General features: G+C 45.6%; 1 protein-coding gene across 5 annotated transcripts in view; it reads right to left on the reverse strand.

Annotated features, from left to right (window-relative positions):
- ALK (ALK receptor tyrosine kinase) overlaps nucleotides 1–23,551 on the reverse strand; it is a 942,963-nt gene that overhangs the window by 794,029 nt on the left and 125,383 nt on the right. The window contains exon 2 of one of the 5 annotated variants that reach the window (XM_068232766.1): nucleotides 22,907–22,994. The exons of the other annotated variants lie outside the window; for them this stretch is intronic. The gene's annotated coding sequence lies outside the window, so the exon portion shown is untranslated. The remainder of the gene's footprint in view (nucleotides 1–22,906; nucleotides 22,995–23,551) is intronic. 5 annotated transcript variants of the gene reach the window in all.

The following is a 23,551-nucleotide window of genomic DNA, read 5'->3' on the forward strand; positions in this document are numbered from 1 at the left end:
GGAGGTTTGTATTGGCAGACGTTGCACAAGTCAGGAACTTCCTGCATTTGGACTATAAGATGCAGTGACTATTCTTCCCCACTTTTGGGGGAGAAAAAAATGAGTCTTATAGTCCAAAAAATACAATATATTGACAACTGTAACATGATGAGCAAAATATATAGTAGATTCAAAAACACAAAAAGGACAGAGCCCTGCCCCTGTGAGCTTACAATGCAAAGAGTTATGGAGGAAGCAAGACTAGGAGTGGTACACAATACCTAGTATACAATATGTATACCTAGAGGCAATGGGTTTTAGGTTATCTGGTAAGGAGTACAACTTGGCCAGGGGTAAAATGGCCTAAATTAGAGTGTATGCTTGTTGGAAAAAAAATGGGTTTTCAGGGAGAACTTAAAGATTTCAAAGGTTGGAGAGTGACAAAAGGGGATAGCAGAAAAGGCCAAGGCACAAGAGAAGTCTTGTATAAATAAATACAAGGAGGTGATTCTAGAAAAAGACAAAAGAAGGTTGTGTGCAGATCTGAGATTGCGGTTGGGTTGGTATCTGGAAACTAGCGAGGAGATGTACAGGGGAGAGAGATTGTGCAGAGCTTTGTAGGTTAGAGTTAAGAGTTTGAAATTGATCCTTTGGTTAATTGGCAGCTAATGAAGAGCTTGATAGAGAGGGGCAGCAAAGGAGGAGAGAGATGAAACATGAATAAATCAGGTCAATTCAATATAAATTGGGCCGGTGCCGGTCTTTCAGTTGGTAGCCCACAAAGTAGTATAATACAATAGTCCAAATGAAAGCATGTGCTAACATTTTAGTAGTGTCCTTAACCTCTTGATGATTGCAGTGCTAAACCCCCCTAGTGACCAGGCCATTTTTAGTGAAATAGGCCACTGCAGCTTTAAGGCCAAGCTGCAGGGCCGCACAACACAGCACACTAGTGATTATCCCCCCTTTTCTCCCCACCAACAGAGCTCTCTGTTGGTGGGGTCTGATCGCTCCCCCTGTGTTTATCTTTGTTTTTACAAATCTTTTTGTTGTTTTTTTTTAAATAAAAATTGCTATTCCTTTAAATTTTATCCCTCCCTTCCTCCCTCCCGCCCTCCAGCCGGCCAATCATGATGATCGGCTGTCATAGGCTTCTGCCTATGAGAGCCGATCGCTCTAGTGTCCCCCAGGGGGACAGCCGTGTCACACGGCTGTCCCGAGTACAGCGCTGCTGCCGATCGCAGCGCTGTACATGTAAATAGATGGCGATCACGCCATCTAACAGTCTCCCGAGCGGCGATCGCCGGTCGGAGACTGAAGGCGAGGCGGAGCTCCGCCCCCCAGACAGGAGATGCGCGCGCACCCTGCGCGCGCATCTCCTGCATTAGCTGGCCCCAGGACTTTACGCTGATCGGCATTACGCGGTCCTGGGGCTGCCGCCGCCCGTGGCCACGCCCATTGTCGTGACGCGGTCGGCAAGAGGTTAATGAAGGTTGAATGTGGTATATGTTTTTAAGCTGGAGATGACAAAAGCTAGTTAGAGAGTGAATGTGAGGAATAAATGAGAGAGAGGGATCAAATGATACTCAATATCCCTTTTCATGTGTCCAAAATTCAACAGCATGTTGCTACTAGAAACTCCATTCTCTACATCATGAAATTTGAGACAGGAATTGAGGCAGGAATGACCCCCTCCACCCTCCCAAATGCTGGATTAATGTTGCCCAAAATAACCATGTGATGTTTTCAAATGACAGTTTACCTGCAAGCAGTATACATAAGAGAGATAGTGTAAGGGTACTATAACAGCGGTCATCCAGTTATTATTGATCTCAGTCAATCACTGAAGAGTAACTTGCTAATGTGAAACAAAGAGGCTAATCATCTGAGAGTTGAACACTTTGTGCCCAGCACTGCAGCTCTCCAGAGTCTCCTCTTCATGTCTAGTTTCCTCCCTACTCAGTGTCTAATAAAACATTTTACCCTTCCCAGTTCCCACACCATCTCCAGTAAGTTTATAAAAGCCATGCTTACCATACATCCCTTCCCCTGCCTGCAAAAAGAAACCATTACTCACTGCTCTTTTATTTCAGCATTTTATAAGGAAGTGGGGGAGAGTTTGGGAAGGGTTAAAATCTTTATTACAGAGGGAGTGTGGATTATAAGAGCTGTAGTTACAGCGTTGGTCACTTTGTTAACTACTCAGCAATAAATGTGTTTTTTATATGAAAATTCAGTTACTGAAAGGCAAAAGACTCATTAATAGAACTTTGTAGAAGAAAATGGTCGAAGAAGACTGGAGCCGAGAGGAGACAGAGCTGAGCTGGGAGAAGAAAGTCTGTAGCCTGAGGAGAAAGAGTGGAGCTGGGAGAAGAAAGACTGGACTCGGAAGGAGAAAAACTGGAACCAGAAGGAGAAAGGCTAGAGCTAAGAGTAGAAGTACTGAAGCTAAGGAGGATAAAGACTGGAGCCAGGAGAAGAAAGATTGGAGCCGAGAGGAGAAAGTCTGGAGTCGGAAGGTGAAAAACTGGAGCCAGGAGTAGAAGTACTGAAGCCAAGGAGAAGAAAGACTGGAGTCGGGAGAAGAAAGACTGGAGCCGAGAGGAGAAAAAGTGGTGACGGAAGAAGAAAGACTGAAGCCGGAAGGATAAAGACTGGAGCCGAAGAGGTGATAGACTGAAGCGTGGAGGGAAAGGACTGGAGCCGTGGAGGAGAAAGGCTGGAGCCACGGCGGAGAAAGGCTGGAGCCACGGAGGAGAAAGGCTGGAGCCACGGAGGAGAAAGGCTGGAGCCACGGAGGAGAAAGGCTGGAGCCACGGAGGAGGCTGGAGCCACGGAGGAGAAAGGCTGGAGCCACGGAGGAGAAAGGCTGGAGCCACGGAGGAGAAAGGCTGGAGCCACGGAGGAGAAAGCCTGCAGCCATGAAGGAGAAAGGCTGAAGCCAAGGAGGAAAAGGACTGGAGCTGTGAGGAGAAAGTCTGAAGTCAAGGAGGAGAAAGACTAAAGCCAGGAGGAGAAACACTGAAGCCAAGGAGGAGAAAGACTGGAGTAGGAAGGAGAAAAACTGGAGCTGGAAGGAGAAAGACTAGAGCTAGGAATAGAAGTACTGAAGCTAAGGAGGATAAAGACTGGAGCCGAGAGGAGAAAGAGTGGTAGCGGAGGAGAAAGACTGGAGCTAGGAGGAGAAAGACTGGAGCTGGGAGGAGAAAGACTGGAGCTGAGGAGGAGATAGACTGGAGCGGGAAGGAGAAGGTCGGGAGCCAAGAAGGAGAACGACTGGAGCCACGGAGAAGAAAGACTGAAGCCATGAAGGAGAAAGACTGGTGCCACGAGGAGAAAGACTAAAGCCGGGAGGAGAAACACTGAAGCCAAGGGGGAGAAAGACTGGAGCCAAGTGGAGAAAGAATGGAGCCAAAGAAGACCAAAGACTGAGGGCAGGAGGCGAAAGACTGAAGCCGGGAGAGGAAAGACTGAAGCCAAGAGGAGAAAGCCTGGAGTAGATAGGAGAAAAACTGGAGCTGGAAAGAGAAAGACTAGAGCTAGGAGTAGAAGTACTGAAGCCAAGGAGGATAAAGACTGGAGACGGGAGGAGAAATATTGGAGCCCAAGGGAGAAAGAGTGGTGCCAAGAGGAGAAAGACTGGAGGTGGAAAGAGAAAGACTGGAGCTGAGGAGGAAATGGACTGGAACAGGCAGGAGAAGGATGGGAGCCAAGGAGTAGAAGAACGGGAGCCAAGGAGGAGAAAAACTGAAGCCAAGGAGGAGAAAGACTGAAGCCAAGGAGGAACAAGACTGGTGCCATGAGGAGAAAGACTAAAGCCGGGAGGAGAAACACTGAAGCCAAGGAGGAGAAAGGCTGGAGCCAAGTGGAGAAGGAATGGAGCCGGAGAGGAGAAAGTCTGAGGCCGGTAGGTGAAAGACTGAAGCCGGGAGAGGATAAAGAATATATATGCGAATCATCCAACACCAATCCACTTAATTATTAATCAGTATACCATCTCAATACTATGGCTCAGAGTGATCTGGGTTAAAAATAGAGAACGAGAGGAGAAGGCAGAACCCATCTGCACCCAAATCCAACTCAATGAGCCACAACTACAAAATTAAAAAAGTAAAACATATATCTTATTTATTAGTACTTATTATAATATCATACAGTTTGGAGATCTGAGTATCTGGGCAGCTATAAGGAGAGATGTTGTATCACAGTGACAAATACACTTCACCATAATAATATCAGCATAACATACCTTATGATGAGCCATGCATGATTGGGTCAAGTAGCACAAATAGTTCCAGGAAACATTCCTATAGGGAATTGAAAAGAACTGATTCAGAGTCCTTGATGCAGGGATGCAGAATGGTATAATACCAGCGAAAGGCTGGTCCTAAGTTCCTGTCCAGAAGCAGGCAACTTGAAGCACACACAGTTCCAGGGAGCATTCACATAGAGGTGCAAAACAGCATGTAAGCAGAAGAAGGCTGGCCTGACAAGATCAAACACAGAATCCTTGATGCAGGGATGCAGAGAAATGTAGTGTCAGCGAAAGGCTGATCCAGAGTTCCTGTCCAAAAGCAGGCAACTACTAAGGCGTTGTATTCAGATGGTGCAGTATAAGTATAAGTGATGCTTAACAGTATCCATATGCAGTTTGTACATAGGACAGCGAAAGGCTGTATGCGATGAAGAGCATGAGGTTGTCCACAGCATGTGGATTTACCAGCTATGTTCACCAAACAACACTGTGAATGTGCCTGTCATATGGATTGTTCCATGCATAACGTTAGGATCATAACATCCATAGGATCAGTAGGACTCAATATGAGTAAAAGTGCATAGTCCCAACATGAGGCGTGTGGATAGACCTCAACAATATGATGAAAAAAAGTTTGCAGGCTTACGTATCTTTGTATGTATGATAGATTTCAGCTTTCATACATTTCCTCTATAGAGGGTCGCTGGTGATGTCACCGTGATTAGAGTCAATTCCTAGTGAAGGAAGACGTCCCAGGAGCTGCCCAGACCTTGTCTTCCGGTTTCGCCAAATGATTCTGCTCATCAGGACACAGACCGTAAGGTATGTATGTCAGGAGCAGTCTCCATGCGCCTTAAATGGCGCTTACGTCGAAGAGGCCTGGGCCGCGTAATTTCCAGAGGCGCGGCTCCTGCACTCCAGCGTGGTCCGTCCGCCCGGAACTGACGCAACGGCGCATGCCCAATGCGCCCGCACCGTTCCAGGCAGTAGCCTAGCAATAATAGGGGCAAGGCTTGCCAGGCTAAGTGCCAGGTACAAGGGCAAAAGTGGGGCAAACCAAGGCAAAGAGGGAGACAAACAAGGGACAAAGGAAAACCTATAAAAAGGTGTGCCCCAACATGCGCCCCCGTCTGCAGGGATGGATCTAGACCAAGTTGCGCCTGGGGCAAGGTCAGGTTTTGGCGCCTAAAGGTCAGGTTTTGGCACCTAAACTGCCATTCCCCATCCAGTTTTGGCGCCTAAGGGTCAGGTTTTGGCGCCTAACGGTCAGGTTTTGGCGCCTAAACTGCCATTCCCCATCCAAATTTTGCCACCTTTTTAAGAATTCAACAAACTGCGCCTGGGGCAAGAGACCCGTCTGCCCCCCACCCCCTAGATCCGTCCCTGCCCGTCTGGCATAACTGACTCTTAAAGGGAAACCGTCCTGAGAGAAAAATTACAATTTTAGATCAATTTGTCACATTGCATCAACACATTTTCTAAGTTTAGTTTGAAAAATCTCAATATATGGTTATAATACCAAAACATATCAAAAAAAGAGAGGCAAAAAGAAATTTTTTTTTTTAGAAAAAAGCAAAAAAGAAAAGAAAAAGATTGCAGGACTTAAATAAGGAATGCAGACTTATATCTGGGGAACTGCCAGTGGCCCCACGGCCTGAAGATGAGCCCCAGAGGCGGAGGGGGCACAGGTCCCGCCCACCCCACACATTCCCACATCCACGGCCCACATGCCACGCACAGGGAAAGAAGGCCATGACTAGGGGGCATATTTTAAACTGTCATTCAATCCCGGAGGTTTTGTAGCCTTAAGATTGTAAATCCAGCTGTGTGAGGATTCTGTCAAAGTCTCCTCCCCTCAGGGGTGGATGTATTCTATCCACTGCACTGAAGGATATGCTGTTAGACGGATTTGATTCACATGCTATGCCAGACGGGTGAGCCAAAGTTATGGTTCTCCATGTCGTTGACATGCTCATAGATACGACTACGTAGATTTCTGGTATTTTTGCCTATATAGAATAGTATTTGTCACTGTGATACAACATCTCTCCCTATAGCTGCCCAGATACTTAGATCTCCAACTGGAAAAACTGGAGCCAGGAGTAGAAGTACTGAAGCCAAGGAGAAGACAGACTGGAGCCGGGAGAAGAAAGACTGGAGCCGAGAGGAGAAAAAGTGGTGCCGGGAGGAGAAAGACTGAAGTCGGGAGGAGAAAGACTGGAGCCGAAGAGGTGAAAGACTGGGGCGGGGAGGGAAAGGACTGGAGCCACGGAGGAGAAAGACTGGAGCCACGGAGGAGAAAGACTGGAGCCACGGAGGTGAAAGCCTGCAGCCATGAAGGAGAAAGACTAAAGCCAAGGAGGAAAAATATTGGAGCTATGAGGAGAAAGACTGAAGTCAAGGAGGAGAAAGACTAAAGCCAGGAGGAGAAAAGCTGAAGCCAAGGAGGAGAAAGACTGGAGCCAAGTGGAGAGGAAAGACTGAAGCCAAGAGGAGAAAGACTGGAGTCGGAAGGATAAAAACTGGAGCCGGAAGAAGAAAGACTAGAGCTAGGAGAAGAAGTACTGAAGCCAAGGAGGAGAAAGACTGGATCCAGGAGGATAAAGACTGGAGCCAGGAGGCGAAAGACTGGAGCCAGGAGGCAAAATACTGAAGCAAAGGAGGAGAAAGGCTGGAGCCAATAGAAAAAAGACTGGAGCCAGAAGGAGGTGGAAGGAGAAAGACTGGAGGTGGAAGGAGAAAGACTGGAGGTGGAAGGAGAAAGACTGGAGCCACGGAGTAGAAAGACTGAAGCCATCAAGAAGAAAGATTGAAGCCATGAAGGAGAAAGACTGGAGCTGAGAGGGGAAAGACTGAAGCCATGAAGGAGAAACACTGGAGCTGGGAGAAGGAAGACTGAAACCAAGGAGGAGAAAGACTGGTGTCACAAGAAGAAAGACTAAAGCCGGGAGGAGAAACACTGAAGCCAATGAGGAGAAAGAATGGAGCCAAAGAAGAGAAAGACTGAGGCTGGTAGGAGAAAGACTGAAGAAGAGAGAGGAAAAACTGAAGCCTAGGAGGAGAAAGACTGGAGCCAATAGAAGAAAGACTGGAGCCAGAAGGAGAAAGACTGGAGGTGGAAGAAGAAAGACTGGAGGTGGAAGGAAAAATCCTGGAGATAGGAGGACAAAAAGGAGATATACTGGAGCAGGGAGGAGAAGGACTGGAGTCAAGAAGGAGAAAGACTGGAGTCAGGAAGGAGAAAGCTGAAGCCATGAAGGTGAAAGATTGAAGTCAGGGAGGAAAAAGACTGGAGCTGGGAGGAGAAGGACTGAAGTCAAGGAGAAGAAAGACTGGTGCCATGAGAAGAAAGACTAAAAAGCCAGGAGGAGAAACACTGAAGCCAAGGAGGAGAAAGACTGGTAAAAGTGGAGAAGGAATGGATCCGAAGAAGAGAAAGACTGAGGCCGGGAAAGGAAAAACTGAAGCCAAGGAGGAAAAAGACTGAAGCTGAGAGGAGAACGACTGGAGCCAAGGAGGAGAAACACTGAAGCCAAGGAGGAGAAACACTGAAGCCAAGGAGGAGAAACACTGAAGCCAAGGAGGAGAAACACTGAAGCCAAGGAGGAAAAAGACTGAAGCTGAGAGGAGAACGACTGGAGCCAAGGAGGAGAAACACTGAAGCCAAGGAGGAGAAACACTGAAGCCAAGGAGGAGAAACACTGAAGCCAAGGAGGAGAAACACTGAAGCCAAGGAGGAAAAAGACTGAAGCTGAGAGGAGAACGACTGGAGCCAAGGAGGAGAAACACTGAAGCCAAGGAGGAGAAACACTGAAGCCAAGGAGGAGAAACACTGAAGCCAAGGAGGAGAAACACTGAAGCCAAGGAGGAGAAAGAATGGAGCCGAAGAAGAGAAAGACTGAGGCTGGGAGGCGAAAGACTGAAGCTGGGGGAGGAAAAACTGAAGCCAAGACTGGAGCCGGGAGGAGAAAGACTGGAGCCAAGTGAAGAAAGAATGAATGAGAAGAAGAGAAAGACTGAGGCCGAGAGGAGAAAGACTGAAGCCAGGAGAGGGAAGACTGAAGGGGGGGGGGGGGGAAGAGAAATGGGCATACACAGATGTCAGACCTGCTATAAGAGGCTTATTTCTATTACTTTACTTACCGGGTTTCCTCTATATTTATGTAGGTGACACTGTTCTGTCACCATACGCCTATTCCCCATGGTATCAATGACTCCCCGTATCATAATCAGGAAGTTTACAGAGTTCCATCGGAGACAAATATAGATTATCCTCAAACGCAGCAAGGAAGGATTAAAAGTGTTCCTGGCTTCTCTGGAGATTTCTGACACCTTCATGAATTGTCGCTTTAAATACATTAAGGATGGATAATGGAAACAAGCGGGTTGTAACGGAAAAAATATTTCACACATAAAACACCCTTAAGAGATAAAGTGCTGGAATAAAGAGAAGCCAGCCAATGATCAGACCGACTATTAAGACAAAGACTCATGTAATTAACTCTAATTCATTTTCATGGGAGGATAAAATAACGGACGTGTGCGTGGCGAGACGGTCATGGAAGGCGAAAGCTCCTCGCCAGATTGAGGCACCCACTTTTATGTCTTAATAAGCTTCAATATATTTGGCAAATTATTTACATAAAATGTTGTGATTTATATGCTTTTCCTAATGATACTTTTAAAAAGTTTATCCTATAAAAGTAAAGTTTATCCTATAAAAGTAATCTTCAGCAAAACAGTATTAATTACAACAGAGAGAAAATGTGTGCATCAACCAAGTGAACCTGACAAATCTGGCTTTGCAAATTTGGCCTATTGGCTAATCACGAGACATTGCTCATGCAAATATGCATTTGCTTTTGCATGCCTAAATATGCAGGGTCCTAAAACAAGCCACTCACCACTTGCCTCCAAAGAAAAGATCGGCTCTTCCCGGCGCTGGCCACGCTGGAGAGATCGCCTGCATCCCCCAGCCTCCACCTCCGGGGTGCCGCTGTGTGGGTTCCAGGCGGTGAGAGAGCCTGGGACCCTCGCGGCCCCCCGGTTGTATGGGGGCAATGGGAAGCCTCCTCGTGGCGCCCCTGGATAGTGCTATGTAGCATGAACTAATTCCCGCAGGGCGATTGTTTTGCGGTTTTTGGTTTTCGACCCTGCATATTTAGGCATGCGAAAGCAAATGCTTATTTGCATTAGCAATGTCTCGTGATTAGCCAATAGGCCAAGTTTGCAAAGCCAGATTTGTCAGGTTCACTTGGTTGATGCGCACATTTTCTCTCTGTTGTAATTAGCATTGCATTTTCTTTTCTTTGGAGTCAAGTGGTGAGTGGCTTGTTTTAGGAGGTGAGAGCCCTGGAGCAGGCTATTTGCGCCTGTCCTCCCCTTATGTGTCGCGCCCAGGTCATGCGCATATGGCAGAACGCAATGGACGTTAAGGTAAGTGCCTGTTTTTAATCTTGGGAGGTGTGTGCGGGCGGCTCTTCCCGGCGCTGACCACGCTGGGGAGATCGCCTGCACCCCACAGCCTCCACCTCCGAGGTGCCGCTGTGTGGGTTCCAGGCGGTGAGAGAGCCTGGGACCCCCGCGGCCCCCCGGTTGTATGGGGGCAATGGGAAGCCTCCTCGTGGCGCCCCTGGATAGTGCTATGTAGCATGAACTAATTCCCGCAGGGCGATTGTTTTGCGGTTTTTGGTTTTTGACCCTGCATATTTAGGCATGCGAAAGCAAATGCATATTTGCATGAGCAATGTCTCGTGATTAGCCAATAGGCCAAGTTTGCAAAGCCAGATTTGTCAGGTTCACTTGGTTGATGCACACATTTTCTCTCTGTTGTAATTAGCAAAACAGTATTAAATCCAAAACCGAACAAGATCAAGTTTGGGGAAAAAACTAAAATAAAGTTGAGCAATGTAAGGAATAGACTTTGTTAGAATATATTCATGCAACAGTTTTCATGCTTCGACTGTGTGACCAAGAAAGGTTAGATAAACTGAGTTTAATCAGTCTGGGAAAAGACGCCTTAGAGGAGATCTAATTAACATGTATAAATACATAAGAGGGCAATATAAAGGATAAATCTGAAAATGGCGCCTGAGAATAATGGCGCACGGTGTTGCCGCTAATCTGTTTGTCGCTTATCGCTATTTAACGTTAAAGCCTTATCGTTATTTAGCTCTGTTTATTCTATTGAAAATTAGCGTTAACACACAGAACCCTCTCTGTACCTATCCCTAACCCCTAGATCCCCCTGGTGGTGCCTAACCCTAACCACTTCCCTGGTGGTACCTAACCTTAACCACACCCCTGGTGGTGCCTAACCCCTAGACCCCCCTGGTGGTGCCTAACCCTAACCACACCCCTGGTGGTGCCTAACCTTAACCACACGCCTGGTGGTGCCTAACCTTAACCACCCCCCTGGTGGTGCCTAACCCTAAATCTCCCCGGTGGTGCCTAACCCTAACCTTGACAGTGTTACATTAAATCCATTCAATGTTTTGCAATTAAATAACATCTGCAGTTTGGCTTATGTAGGGCGCTATTGATAAATACCGTTACTGTGTTCCGTTTTTCTTCCTTTTTCCCTGTGTGCCATTATTATGCAGTACTAACGATAAATAGCGATAAGCGTATCTTTTTAATGCGGCGCCATTTTTATGCATAGGCGCCGTGCGCCATTATTCACTGATCCCAATATAAAAGCTTTGTGGATGAGCTTTTTGTCCCTAGGCTTTCACAAAGAACTAGAGGACATGATCTGCGCATGGAGGAAAACCGTTTTAGACATTTATTTAGGAAAGGGTTCTTTACAGTAAGAGTGATTAAGATGTGGAATGCATTGCCACAGGAAGTAGTTATGGCAAATTCTATATCTCCATTTAAAGGGGGCTTAGATGTTTTCCTTGCGTTGAAAGAGCCCATGGCTATAATTACTAGGTAATGCCCAGTGGTGCTGATCCAGGGATTTTATCTGATTGCCATCTGGAGTCGGGAAGGAATTTTTTCCCTTTTGGGGCTAATTGGACCATGCCTTGTAAGGGTTTTTCGCCTTCCTCTGGATCAACAGGGATATGGGAGGAAGCAGGCTGGTGTTGTACTTTGTTCTCTGGTTGAACTCGATGGAAGCATGTCTTTTTTCAACCCAAATAACGACGTGTGTGTGTGTGTGTGTGTGTGTGTGCGTGCGTGCGTGCGCGTGCGTTCGTGTTATGGCCACAAGATGGCACTGTCCTTTTTTGCTGAAGTGCATATTCAAAGTTGTAGCAATTTGTTATATTACTTTTCTCTATGGCAGTTTCAATTGGTTTATACCTTCCTGTGAGGTGACATTGTTATGCTGTTGTTATCATATAGTGTTTTTTCTTACTAGTTGCCCTACAGCAGAGTGTTCCCTGTACGATCCTCCTAATCAGAGATGCCACATCTGCCTACAGACATCACCTTACACTGCTCCTCATGGAAGAGCCTCACTCTCTTCTTGTAAACACTGAAACTGAAAAAAAGACCATAAATACTACTAACTTTTTACGTGGAACATGGTTTGGTAAAAATCCATAAATATATTAACTAGTTTAGCCAGCATATTCAGCTCCTTTATGACAATAATATCTCAAGATCAATAATAACACACAAAACATCACAGTAGTAATACAGTATATTTTAATCTCATTACAGTAAACTCTGATATAGTAAAAATTAGGGTGTAGTAAACTAAATGTTCAGGTCCAGGACAAGCACCATTATACGTATATGGGAGTAACACCTGGTATAGTAAGCCCTGATATAATAGAACTTTGGTTATGGTGAACCTGTTTTTTGGCCTCTGCAGTATTCCGTATCCAGCTATAATGGTAAGTGGGCTGATGCAGTTTAGGACCCATGAGCTGTAGTCAGTGGCCGGGCTGGCAGCCACTTGTAGCCTGCTCGCTATTAACTGCATGCTACTCTGTGCCAGCATGGATTACCTCAAAAGCACCAGCTGGCAAGACCTATGCTTCCAGTATAAGGTGCTGCCTGGTTACTAAGGGAATCACCTGTGACTTGCTTGTGCATGGCTACAATGCCACAGTATCATCTAGGCTGCACAGAAATGTGGACAGAGGAGCACACTATAAGTACTGTACCTGCATGGTACCTGGTGAGACCTATGCTTCCTGTGCAAGCTGTTGCTTGATTATTGCATGCAAATCCCTGCATATTGAGTACTGTGCATTTTGATCTAGCTTAGACGCTGTCTGTGCTCGCTTGCTGAAGCATTGAAAAGAAGAACAACTCCTAATTATTGACTGCATTAAGTAGTAGCAGTAGGGTATTGTACCGTGTTAGCCATCAGTAAAAGCAAGAATTTTTAAATCAGGATGATACCATTTATTGGCTAACTAAAAAGAATAAGAATAAGCAAGGTTTCGGCCTTGCAGCCTTCGTCGGGCTTACAATCCTGTTTGCTTGCAGGCTGATGGCACAGAAAGCATTATACATGCAACATCAAAAGAGGATACATAGATTTTTTTTCCAAGCATAAATACAGGTCATTAAGATGCTTTAAGCGAAACAGAACATCTAAATGGGGTGGGAGGTTGTTAGCTGAGATAAGAATCCTTGTTTACTTATTGTTAAAGCGGATGAAAAACTAACTATATCAAGTAACTTGTCTATATATCTTATCTAAAGTTTAGATAGTTTACACAGCAAATCTACCTGCAAACAGCTTCAATAGAATATGATTATTTCTTCCTGTGATAAAATGACAGCAGCCATGTTGTTTGTAAACATTACACACAGTCAAGCTTATCTGCATCTTCAGCATTCAACCTGTGAAAAAAAAACTAATCCCCCCTGCTCCTCCCTCCTCCCCTCTGCCTCTGAAATCTCTGGCTAGTAATACCTACCCCTGCTTAAGGTGGCCACTAACTGTCCAATTTCTAGCGAAAAATCGTTCGAGCGATCTGAAATTCTGATCGGACGAAAAATCGTTCACTACACCATCAACTAACCAATCATTGCTTCCTATCTATCACGACCACCAAGAAAATCCAAATTTTCGTTCGACGAAAATTCATTCGGGCGACATTTTTTTCACTCGTTCATAATCGATTGTGTCCACCAATGGAGATTATTTACAACCAATCCGATCAGAATTTCTGATCGCACGAACGATTTTTCGCTAGAAATTGGACCGTTAGTGGCCAGCTTTAGACTGAGCTTCCATGAGCTCTTGCTACTGTCTGAAAATGCCAAGGCTCTCTGAAATGCTGTGGGCGAGGCTTGTTTAGTTTATAGGTAATTAGAGTATTAAAACAAAGACAAAAAAAAAGTATTTGGCTTGAGGAATGATGCCCATAAACAATAGGAAAGGAACACAATTATGCAATGAGTAAAAGTTAATCTTGGATCCGCTTTAAAGGACTTACGAGGCCAAAATGTCTAAAAAAAGCAAAGTACCTGTAAGCTGTTTAAATGCACGGAGGACGCCGTCCGCGCCCTCCGTGCAGTTCCGCCGGGTCCCCTTCCTGAGATCGCCCCCCGCGCCGACCCCCCAGGCCGGGTCGGGCTCTCGTGCCGCTCTCAATATGGCCGCTTCCATTGGCCGCGGCTGCGCAGTCCGCCTGGCCGCGAGTGCGGCTGCGCAGCTCTACGGCCAACCCCTCCGATCCACGCTACAGTGCGTGGTTCGGGGGGTTGGCCGTAGAGCTGCGCAGCCGCACTCGCGGCCAGGCGGACTGCGCAGCCGCGGCCAATGGAAGCGGCCATATTGAGAGCGGCACGAGAGCCCGACCCGGCCTGGGGGGTCGGGGTCGGCGCGGGGGGCGATCTCAGGAAGGGGACCCGGCGGAACTGCACGGAGGGCGCGGACGGCGTCCTCCGTGCATTTAAACAGCTTACAGGTACTTTGCTTTTTTTAGACATTTTGGCCTCGTAAGTCCTTTAAAAAAGAATCCTTGTTTACACACTGCTCACAGACCTGGGAGTTGGACTGTCACAGAGGCATCGTAAATTCGAAGTTCACAAGTTTAGCTATATAGGCTGAGAAAGAGTTTTGGTATTAAATATCATCAGTTTCATACCAGTATAAAACGTTTTTGTAGTACTTTTTGTGCTTGAGTATGACTATTTCTGATATAGCAAACTTCTGACATAGTAAACTACTTGGTCCACTCCTTTGGAGTTTACTATAGAGGATTTCTACTGTAGTAACAAATATTCACTGTGGTGGCTAGAAACTCAGGGCACTTGGGCACAGATTCAGGGCATGTGCCCCCAGCGCCATGCCTTAGCAACGCCACTGCTCTGCGGTCTCCCAACACCACTGGCCGAGATCATGACTGTGATCCCTGCCGTCATTGTTCCACTGACACCCCCAGTATCACCCAGGACACTGAACATTATACAAGCCATTACACATCATGCTTGCTCCATCACCTTAGACACAATTTGTAAAGAGTCATATGTTATAATGATAGAACTGCTTCCAATAACATTTATTTGTGACATCAGATGACATATAAAAGCTTGAAAAATGTTATTCCTTTTTGTGAAACCCCATTCCCTGTATACCGCAGTGTTTCCTGCTGCTATATAATCATCCCCATCACATGGCAATCATACAGAGCATACTACAGCCACGCTACTGTGTTCTGCAAAACTGATTTGGTATTGGCTCGTAAACGTGTGTTCCCAAACAAATGTGTATTTCTTTTGTATGTTCTACAACCAGAAAAAGACCTTAGACTGATCAGTAAATGTACATTTTGTAAAAAAAATAAAACATACAGATGTACCCTAATCACAGATCGAAGTATAAGCTATCCCTCTCCACTTGCATCTTTCCGTCTTCACTCAAAAAGGCTGTTGTGACACCACTACTTAAAGAGGAACTCCGGTAAAAATAATGTAATAAAAAAGTGCTTCATTTTTACAATAATTATGTATAAATGATTTAGTCAGTGTTTGCCCATTGTAAAATCTTTAAAATCTCTGATTTACATTATGACATTTATTACATGGTGACATTTTTACTGTTGGCAGGTGATGTAGCTGCTGTATGCTCTTTTGGCATTTAGAAACAGCTGTAAACAGTTATTTCCCACAACGCAACAAGGTTCACAGATAGGAAACTGCCAGGAGTACCTCAGTACTCAGAGCTTCTTGTGGGAGGGGTTTCACCACAATATCAGTTATACAGCGCCCCCTGATGGTCTGTTTGTGAAAAGGAATAGATTTCTCATGTAAAAGGGGGTATCAGCTACTGATTGGGATAAAGTTAAATTCTTGGTCGGAGTTTCTCTTTAAAGGATATGAGGTGACCTAAAAAAGTTTGACTCACCAGAGACTCCTTCCAGGCCCTAGAAGTTTCTGTGTCCCTCCACGCAGCTGCACAGTCACCCACTCCTTAGCTGTTCCCTCCGTAATGGCTGGCGACCTGGCCAGGTCGGCTTCTTCTGCGCATGCGTGGGTACACCCACGCATTCGCGCTCGCGTAACTAGGAGAGTTCCATAAATAAATGGACAAACAGGGCAAACAAAGTGTTAACTATTTTTCATAAGCCACCCCTGATGATGTCAGCGAGCGAAACCGGTAGGGTTGGAGACAAGCAACATCTTTTTTACTCTCATAGAGCGTGTTCTTCATTTGGGGTGTTTGTCCCATGGGACCCTGACTGTGAGTTTTAGTTCATGATTTCATTACATATGTATGACCAATACATGTGAAGGTTTACTTGCCTTTCTGGCCTGCTGAGATTGCACACTGAGGTTGTAAAGTCCTTCGGCCGCTCATGGAAGCAGAACACCGAGACCCATGCTGTGGCGCAAGCGTCTGGTTCTCAGCGGCGCTCTGATGTCACTGGAGCGCATGGCGCTCAGCTCCCATTGGATAAGTGGCAGATGTGTTCCCAGTACACGCGCCACCGCTGTAAACAGTAGCCACATGCGTACCTTGCGTGTTAGCTGACGGCTGACATGCTGTTACTTGATTGGTTCTTTTGGATTCCTTTACTTGCTGATTGGTTAGTCCTTGTATAAAAGAAAGGTGAGTGTCCTTAGTTATCGCCCGTGATAGCCTATGCAGGGCTTGTTGCTAAGATTGCACTCACACCAAGTATTGTCTTGCTGTGGACTGTCTGTCTCTTGACCAAGCTTTTTGCAGATTGGATTACCTGTTATTGACCCGGCTTGTACCCAACCACGCATCTCTATTGGACTTCCCATTGCCAACCTCAGATTGTTTAAGGACTTTGCATGAACGCTGCCTGCCCTGATTCTGGCCTGACTGACCACACATCTGCTTTGTGATTATACTTTCGTCTGGATTGCTTCAGCCTTTAGGCCTCAGGTGACTATTCAAGTATAGTATATGTATTAGCTTGCTATGCTTGGCGATTGCTATTTGCCAGGTTGTATGCTACATCTGCCTGCAGGGTTTTTGTAGTTTTGTTACTAGGCAGGAGTTTGTGCAGGCTTTAGGGCTGGGTTATAGGTCAGTCATATGAGCATACAGTCTGACCTATAGCAAGTAGCCAGACAAGCCTGACAGAGGTGTTATTTGAGTGGGTCCTATGCTGAATTCTTCCAGTAGTGCCTCTTCTGCTCCTCCCACTGCCCCCTACCTTGGGGCCCCTTTACACTAGCTTCCAGATACCCCCCTAAGGCCGTGCAGTGATGAGCAAAAAATGCCGATATTATTTTGCGCATTAATTCTCTCAAAAATAATGTCAAATTATGTAAAATGCCATTGAAAATCATTTTGTAATAAGTTTGTGATCTTTCGCAGTTTTTGTGAATTTTCACGCTAAAGTAAAACGTTTTTCGTGAATTTTCACTTCAAAAAAAGAAAAATTTGTTTTCTTTGACCATATTGCAAAAATACAATGTATTTTTGGGAATATTTTCTTAAAAATTGAAAATAGCATTTACGAAAATTTGCCAGCAACACTGAGGCTGTGCAGACATTAGGGCAAATTGCAGCCAAGTTTTCGTGTACTGCGCCTGCACAGGAAGCTCCCGGAGACGGGAGCGAGGCCGCGCAGGCGCAGTTGCATTCGTATAGTATAGACGAATAATTGGACGGTGACTGGCGGCAGGGGAACGGAAGATTCTTCAGTGACGGCGAGGGACAGGTTATCTGCAGGGGGCCGGTAGAAGCCCCAGGAAAGTGTCAGTTTTTTACTATTAAGCTAGCCCACAAAACCCCTTTAAAAAAAATAGAAGAGAAATCAAGAAATGATGATATTCGCCATGTAATTTGTTCATATCATTTGATCCACAATCAACCTGCACGTCATCATCTTTACTACTGGTAGACATGAAAAACATAAACACCAACTGCCATTATCTATAACCTCACACACTAACAATGCAATAGGCCAAAAGGTTGTTCTTTATAGATATACATATGCGCAGAGGGAGATACTGGTTGCTTGGCAGTTGGAAACAGACGTTACTTCCCACAATGCAACAAGGCACCCACAGTGTGATGTCAGGACCTAGTTCCTGACATCACACCATGGGCTCGATTCACAAAGCAGTGCTAACCCAGTTAGAGACTTTAGGCGTGATAACCATTGCACCACGCTGGTGAAAAGCCAGTTTAGGCGTGATAAGTTTAGGCATCATGCCTAAACTTATCACACCTAAACTTATCATGCCTAAACTTATCACACCTAAACTTATCATGCCTAAACTTATCACACCTAAACTTATCACGCCTAAACTTATCACACCTAACCTTATCATGCCTAAACTGAGTTTAGGCATGATAAAGGGCTTTTCACCACCTTCTAACTGTTAGCACCGCTTTGTGAATCAGGCCCCATGAGAGGGGTTTCATCAAAATATCAGCCATACAGACGTCCCTGATGATCAATTCGAAAAAAGGTAAAGATTTCTCATGGGAAAGGGGGTATCAGCTACTGATTGGGATGAAGTTAAATCCTTGGTTACAGTTCCTCTTTAAATGGCACACAAGCCCTGGAATGTGTAATTTTATAGATTTAGTGTCAGTTCAGGTGCACCCTATCACAAATAACCTGGCACAATGTATCATGTATAGAATAAACAAATGCCACCACCAAAATTAAGCACCCACTGTGATATCGTATCTTTTACACAGCGAAACAGAATCCCAAGCGCTGAATTAACAGCTCTCTTCATTGAGCGTATTCCTGATGAAAAATCTACAAAACAAAGAACAGTGTCGGGCCGAAACGATCTTATTTTTCTTTGGATGTCCCCTGACTAAATTTATTAGCACTTAAAATTACACACCGAGCACAGCTGATCCTGCTCTTTTTATGGCCTGCTGCTCAGATCTATTCCTTCCATCGACCCGTATCTCGTTTTAATGCTTCACTTTACGAATAAACACGTCGACTCACAAAAAAAGAAAAAAGTTTTTGCCTGTTGGAGGAACTTGAGAACATCCCTGAGTAATTTTTTTCTCCACCCAGTGGTGAAAGGTATTGCTTGTCTGAACTAAGTGCTATAGATTTCAGGAAGGATACGTTTTAAAACCGCAGGCATATAAAACAGAAAGATATAAACACAATCTCAGAGACAACATGGGCTGTTAGACTAATGGCCACGGACAATAAGCCTCGCACAGCAAGACGGCCGACATTCCGAGAGGCGCAGGAGTGAGCCATGCAGCCACTGGATATCCTCCCATCTGTAAAATGCTCTCCATGCTCCCAGCAAAAAGCAATTTACACCAGACTGTGACAACAAAAAGTTGACTTTGCCTCCAGATGTGCCCAGAATAAAAATACAAACTAGGTGAAAATCAAGAAAAAGCAAAAAAAAAAAAAAACCAAGAGGGAGAATGTTAGGGGCGTAACCATACCTACCAACTTTTGAGGTAAGAGGGACACTTATGCCACACCCCCAACACACCCCTAGTCACGCAAACCATAAAGAATTCATAAGGAAAATATGTTGTTTTATAATTCAAACCACACTAGTCCTTCCTATCCTGGTTCATTTTCCTTCATATTAACATTTGAAAATAAGAAATATATCAATTTAAAGGATGGGAATAGTTTAGAGTCGATTAAACTATTTTTTCAGTGGAAACATCCATATATTCCCATAGATTTGTACATCAGTCCTGAAAGAGGAACACATGAGGAAGAAAGAGGGACAGAGGGACAGGGTTCCCAAAGAGGGTCTGTCACTCCAAAAGAGGGACAGACGGGAGCTATGGGCATAACTATGAATCATGAGGCCCCCAGGAAAACATTTACGGGGCCCCCCCAAGTTCACACCCTTTCTCTTGCCAACCATTTGTGCCTGGGGCCCATTTGACAAGGGTCATAAAACAAGTGTGGACGTTGTACACCCATAACAAGTGTAGCCACAAACCACCTGATCTGAAGGATGGACTCATATCAGAGGGAGGGAAGTAGTAGTCCCCCCCCCCCCCCCCCCCCCCAGCACTGGGCTCTCCTGCACTCAGAGGAGCTGCTCCAGACACCCAACAAACTACATAGCACACTTAGCTTGCGTAAATCGCATTATAGAGTCAACACTGCATTGCTGGTGAAACGCTCAAAACCTAATTAGCCTTATGTGAGTTAACCAAGCAACGCTCACATTGTGCTTATAATGCGAGTTACAGACACTACTGTACATAATGTGCATTGCGTAGTTTGCGCAATGCCCGGTAAGATTTACATACACTGTCTGCATACATAAATTTTTACCCATGATAGTGCATCTGTTCTATGGTAACCACTAGCATCAAAGTCATTCACTGCCAACTAGGAGTAATGGTCAATCGACCCTTGCCACCAGGAGCAGTGACCCAGTAACCCTTGCCACTAGGAGCAGTGGTCCATTAACCCTTGCCCGTAGGAGTAGTGGTCCATTGACCCTTGCCACTAGGAGTAGTGGTCCACTGACCCTTGCCACTAGGAGCAGTGGTCCATTGACCATTGCCACTAGGAGTAGTGGTCCATTGACCATTGCCACTAGGAGTAGTGGGCAATTGACCATTGCCACTAGGAGTAGTGGTCCATTGACCCTTGCCACTAGTTGTAGTGGTCCATTGACCCTTGCCACTAGTTGTAGTGGTCCATTGACCCTTGCCACTAGTTGTAGTGGTCCATTGACCCTTGCCACTAGAGGTAGTGGTCCATTCACCCTTGCCACTAGAGGTAGTGGTCCATTCACCCTTGCCACTAGAGGTAGTGGTCCATTCACCCTTGCCACTAGAGGTAGTGGTCCATTCACCCTTGCCACTAGAGGTAGTGGTCCATTCACCCTTGCCACTAGAGGTAATGGTCCATTGACCCTTGCCACTAGTTGTAGTGGTCCATTGACCCTTGCCACTAGAGGTAGTGGTCAATTGACCCTTGCCACTAGAGGTAGTGGTCAATTGACACTTGCCACTAGTAGTGGTCCATTGACCCTTGCCACGAGGAGTAGTGGTCCATTGACCCTTGCCACTAGAGGTAGTGGTCCATTGACCCTTTCCACTAGAGGTAGTGGTTCATTGACCCTTGCCACTAGGAGTAGTGGTCCATTAACCCTTGCCACTAGAGGTAGTGGTCCACTGACCCTTGCCACTAGAGGTAGTGGTCCATTGACCCTTGCCACTAGAGGTAGTGGTCCATTGACCCTTGCCACTAGAGGTAGTGGTCCATTGACCCTTGCCACTAGTTGTAGTGGTCCATTGACCCTTGCCACTAGGAGTAGTGGTCCATTAACCCTTGCCACTAGAGGTAGTGGTCCACTGACCCTTGCCACTAGAGGTAGTGGTCCATTGACCCTTGCCACTAGAGGTAGTGGTCCATTGACCCTTGCCACTAGAGGTAGTGGTCCATTGACCCTTGCCACTAGAGGTAGTGGTCCATTGACCCTTGCCACTAGAGGTAGTGGTCCATTGACCCTTGCCACTAGTTGTAGTGGTCCATTGACCCTTGCCACTAGAGGTAGTAGTCCATTGACCCTTGCCACTAGTAGTGGTCCATTGACCCTTGCCACTAGTTGTAGTGGTCCATTGACCCTTGCCACTAGAGGTGGTGGTCCATTGACCCTTTCCACTAGAGGTAGTGGTCCATTGACCCTTGCCACTAGGAGTAGTGGTCCATTAACCCTTGCCACTAGAGGTAGTGGTCCATTGACCCTTGCTGAATGTTCTGGTGAAGACCAGTCGCTACTTAGATTTGGGGGTCTGGAAAGCTTAGTTTAGGGAGTCTGAGAGAGCTTAGATTCGGGGGTCTGGAAGTCTGGGTCAAAAGCATCGCTAAACAAAATGAAGATGAGTTTCACAAGGTCAAAAAACTCCCTCAGGTATATCGTGATGTTCGTATCAGTGAAGTGATTTAAAAGACGCACCTTTATTCAAAACATCATACGTACATGCAGTATATAGTTCACTCATGAATTACAAATCAGAAAAGAACCAAAGAAAAGCACGGCGTTAGGTGTAAATGGCGGGTCCCGGGGGAAATGGCTACTTACATAACAGCTTCCCCACAAAGAGAGAATTCACATCAGCAAGAAGACAGAATGTAGGTCACCATCATGATTAATACAAAAAGTCAGCTGGTATTTAAATATTCTGTTGGTGCACGGGGCGAAACGTAAAGGTTAAGTAATAACATAGTTGTTTAGCATTTAACAATGTCAGCTGCTGCACTGTGACCCTTCTAAAGAAAAATGCTCTTTATTGGCAATTCTTTTCTCTTATAGTCCTGAAATAGCCTACAGTGTGAGAGAGCTCCCATGTACTGCCCCCTGCAGGTGAAACTTGGAACTCAACTGCAGAAGTCTTATGGTAAAGAAGTATAACTATATTGTGTTGTGTAAGAAGTTGATGTCAGCTGATATTTAATTTTTGCATTCAGTCCTAAAGCCTGGTAGAGATACTAGTTTACGGTCTCCTGATAAAAAGTGTTTGCACTTGTTTCAGGCGACAATGTAGGCATGATCGCTGTACAGACATGGTAATGAGCTCTCTGACAGAGCAGCCGCATCCATTCTTGAGAGAGGGAAGGGGAAGAGGAGTAGATTTGTTGGGATTATAATGGCAGCTATCCAATATTAATCCAATAAAACATACGACTGAAGGCAGTGGTGTAGCTTAGGGGCTGTGGGCCCCAGTGCAAGTTTTACATTGAGGCCCACAAGCACTCTATACACAACAATTGTTACGACGCACCAAAACCAGCCAGAAGTGCAAGCAGAGGATGGGGAACAATTTTTTACTGATCACTGCTATTAAATGCATCTGCAGAAGTGATTATAACCAGCACAGGACCAATAAAGAGCTAATATTGCGGTTGAGGGTGGGCCCCTCTGGCCGAAAGGCCCCAGTGTGGTTGCAACCTTTGCACCCCACTACTGCTATGCCACTGGCTGAAGGGTAGGCCAATAACATCAGGAGATGCCTGATGTCACGTCAGATGTTCAACACAGAAAATGAGGAGGATCTTCTTGGATAAAAATCTGGGATGTGTATATAGCATTACAAATAAGGAAACCATCTAAACATAGGCATAGAAAACTTGTTTTCCATATCCTTGCAGCTGCTAGACATCTCCTCTTATCAAATTGGAAATCCACAGAAATTCCATCACCAACTCACCTTTTACATTCAACACAACACAACCTATCTTTGGAATCAAGATTAAGGGCCCATAGGGAAAACAAGGACTTCGATTATATAATGGAACTTACCTAAATAAATATTTGGGTTGCCATACTTCAGTGACGTTGTAGAATGTGTGATGGACAAGCTCTATTCCAGGGTCAGGAACCTTTTTGGCTGAGAGAGACATAAATGCCACATATTTTAAAATGTATTTCACTGAGAGACACATGTTTCAAACTGGGACAGTGCGCATGCACAGCAGAGGCCTCACTTCCCTGTTGCTATGGTGATGTGTATACAGTTGATCCGCTGAGCAAGTGACAGGCAGCCTATTGGGCCAATCAAAGTGCGGGGATCTCTTCCTACAAAGTCACTGGACCTGACAGGGTCCAGAGTGGGACAACTGGAGCGGTAGTTGTTCGTTTTGAGGTAGCGCGAGTAAGTTAGTGGTGCATGCTACATCAGTAGCGTGCCTACCTTGAAAGTCTTACTTGCGCCGCCACGCTAAGCTTTGCTGCTTGAGCAGTGTAGCTTAGTGAATCAATCCCTACTGATTTGTCTGTGAGCCAGATATAGTCACCAAACGAGCCACATCTGGCTCCCGAGCCGTAGGTTCCCTACCTCTGCTGTATTCCCACTGAGTTGAACCATGATGATATAATCGGATGATTTTCTATTATTATTATCATTATCTCCCATTTTACATATTAGTTAAAAGTGTAACCAGACAT

This window comes from Hyperolius riggenbachi, chromosome 4, assembly GCF_040937935.1.
Source record: "Hyperolius riggenbachi isolate aHypRig1 chromosome 4, aHypRig1.pri, whole genome shotgun sequence".
Lineage (NCBI taxonomy): Eukaryota > Metazoa > Chordata > Amphibia > Anura > Hyperoliidae > Hyperolius > Hyperolius riggenbachi.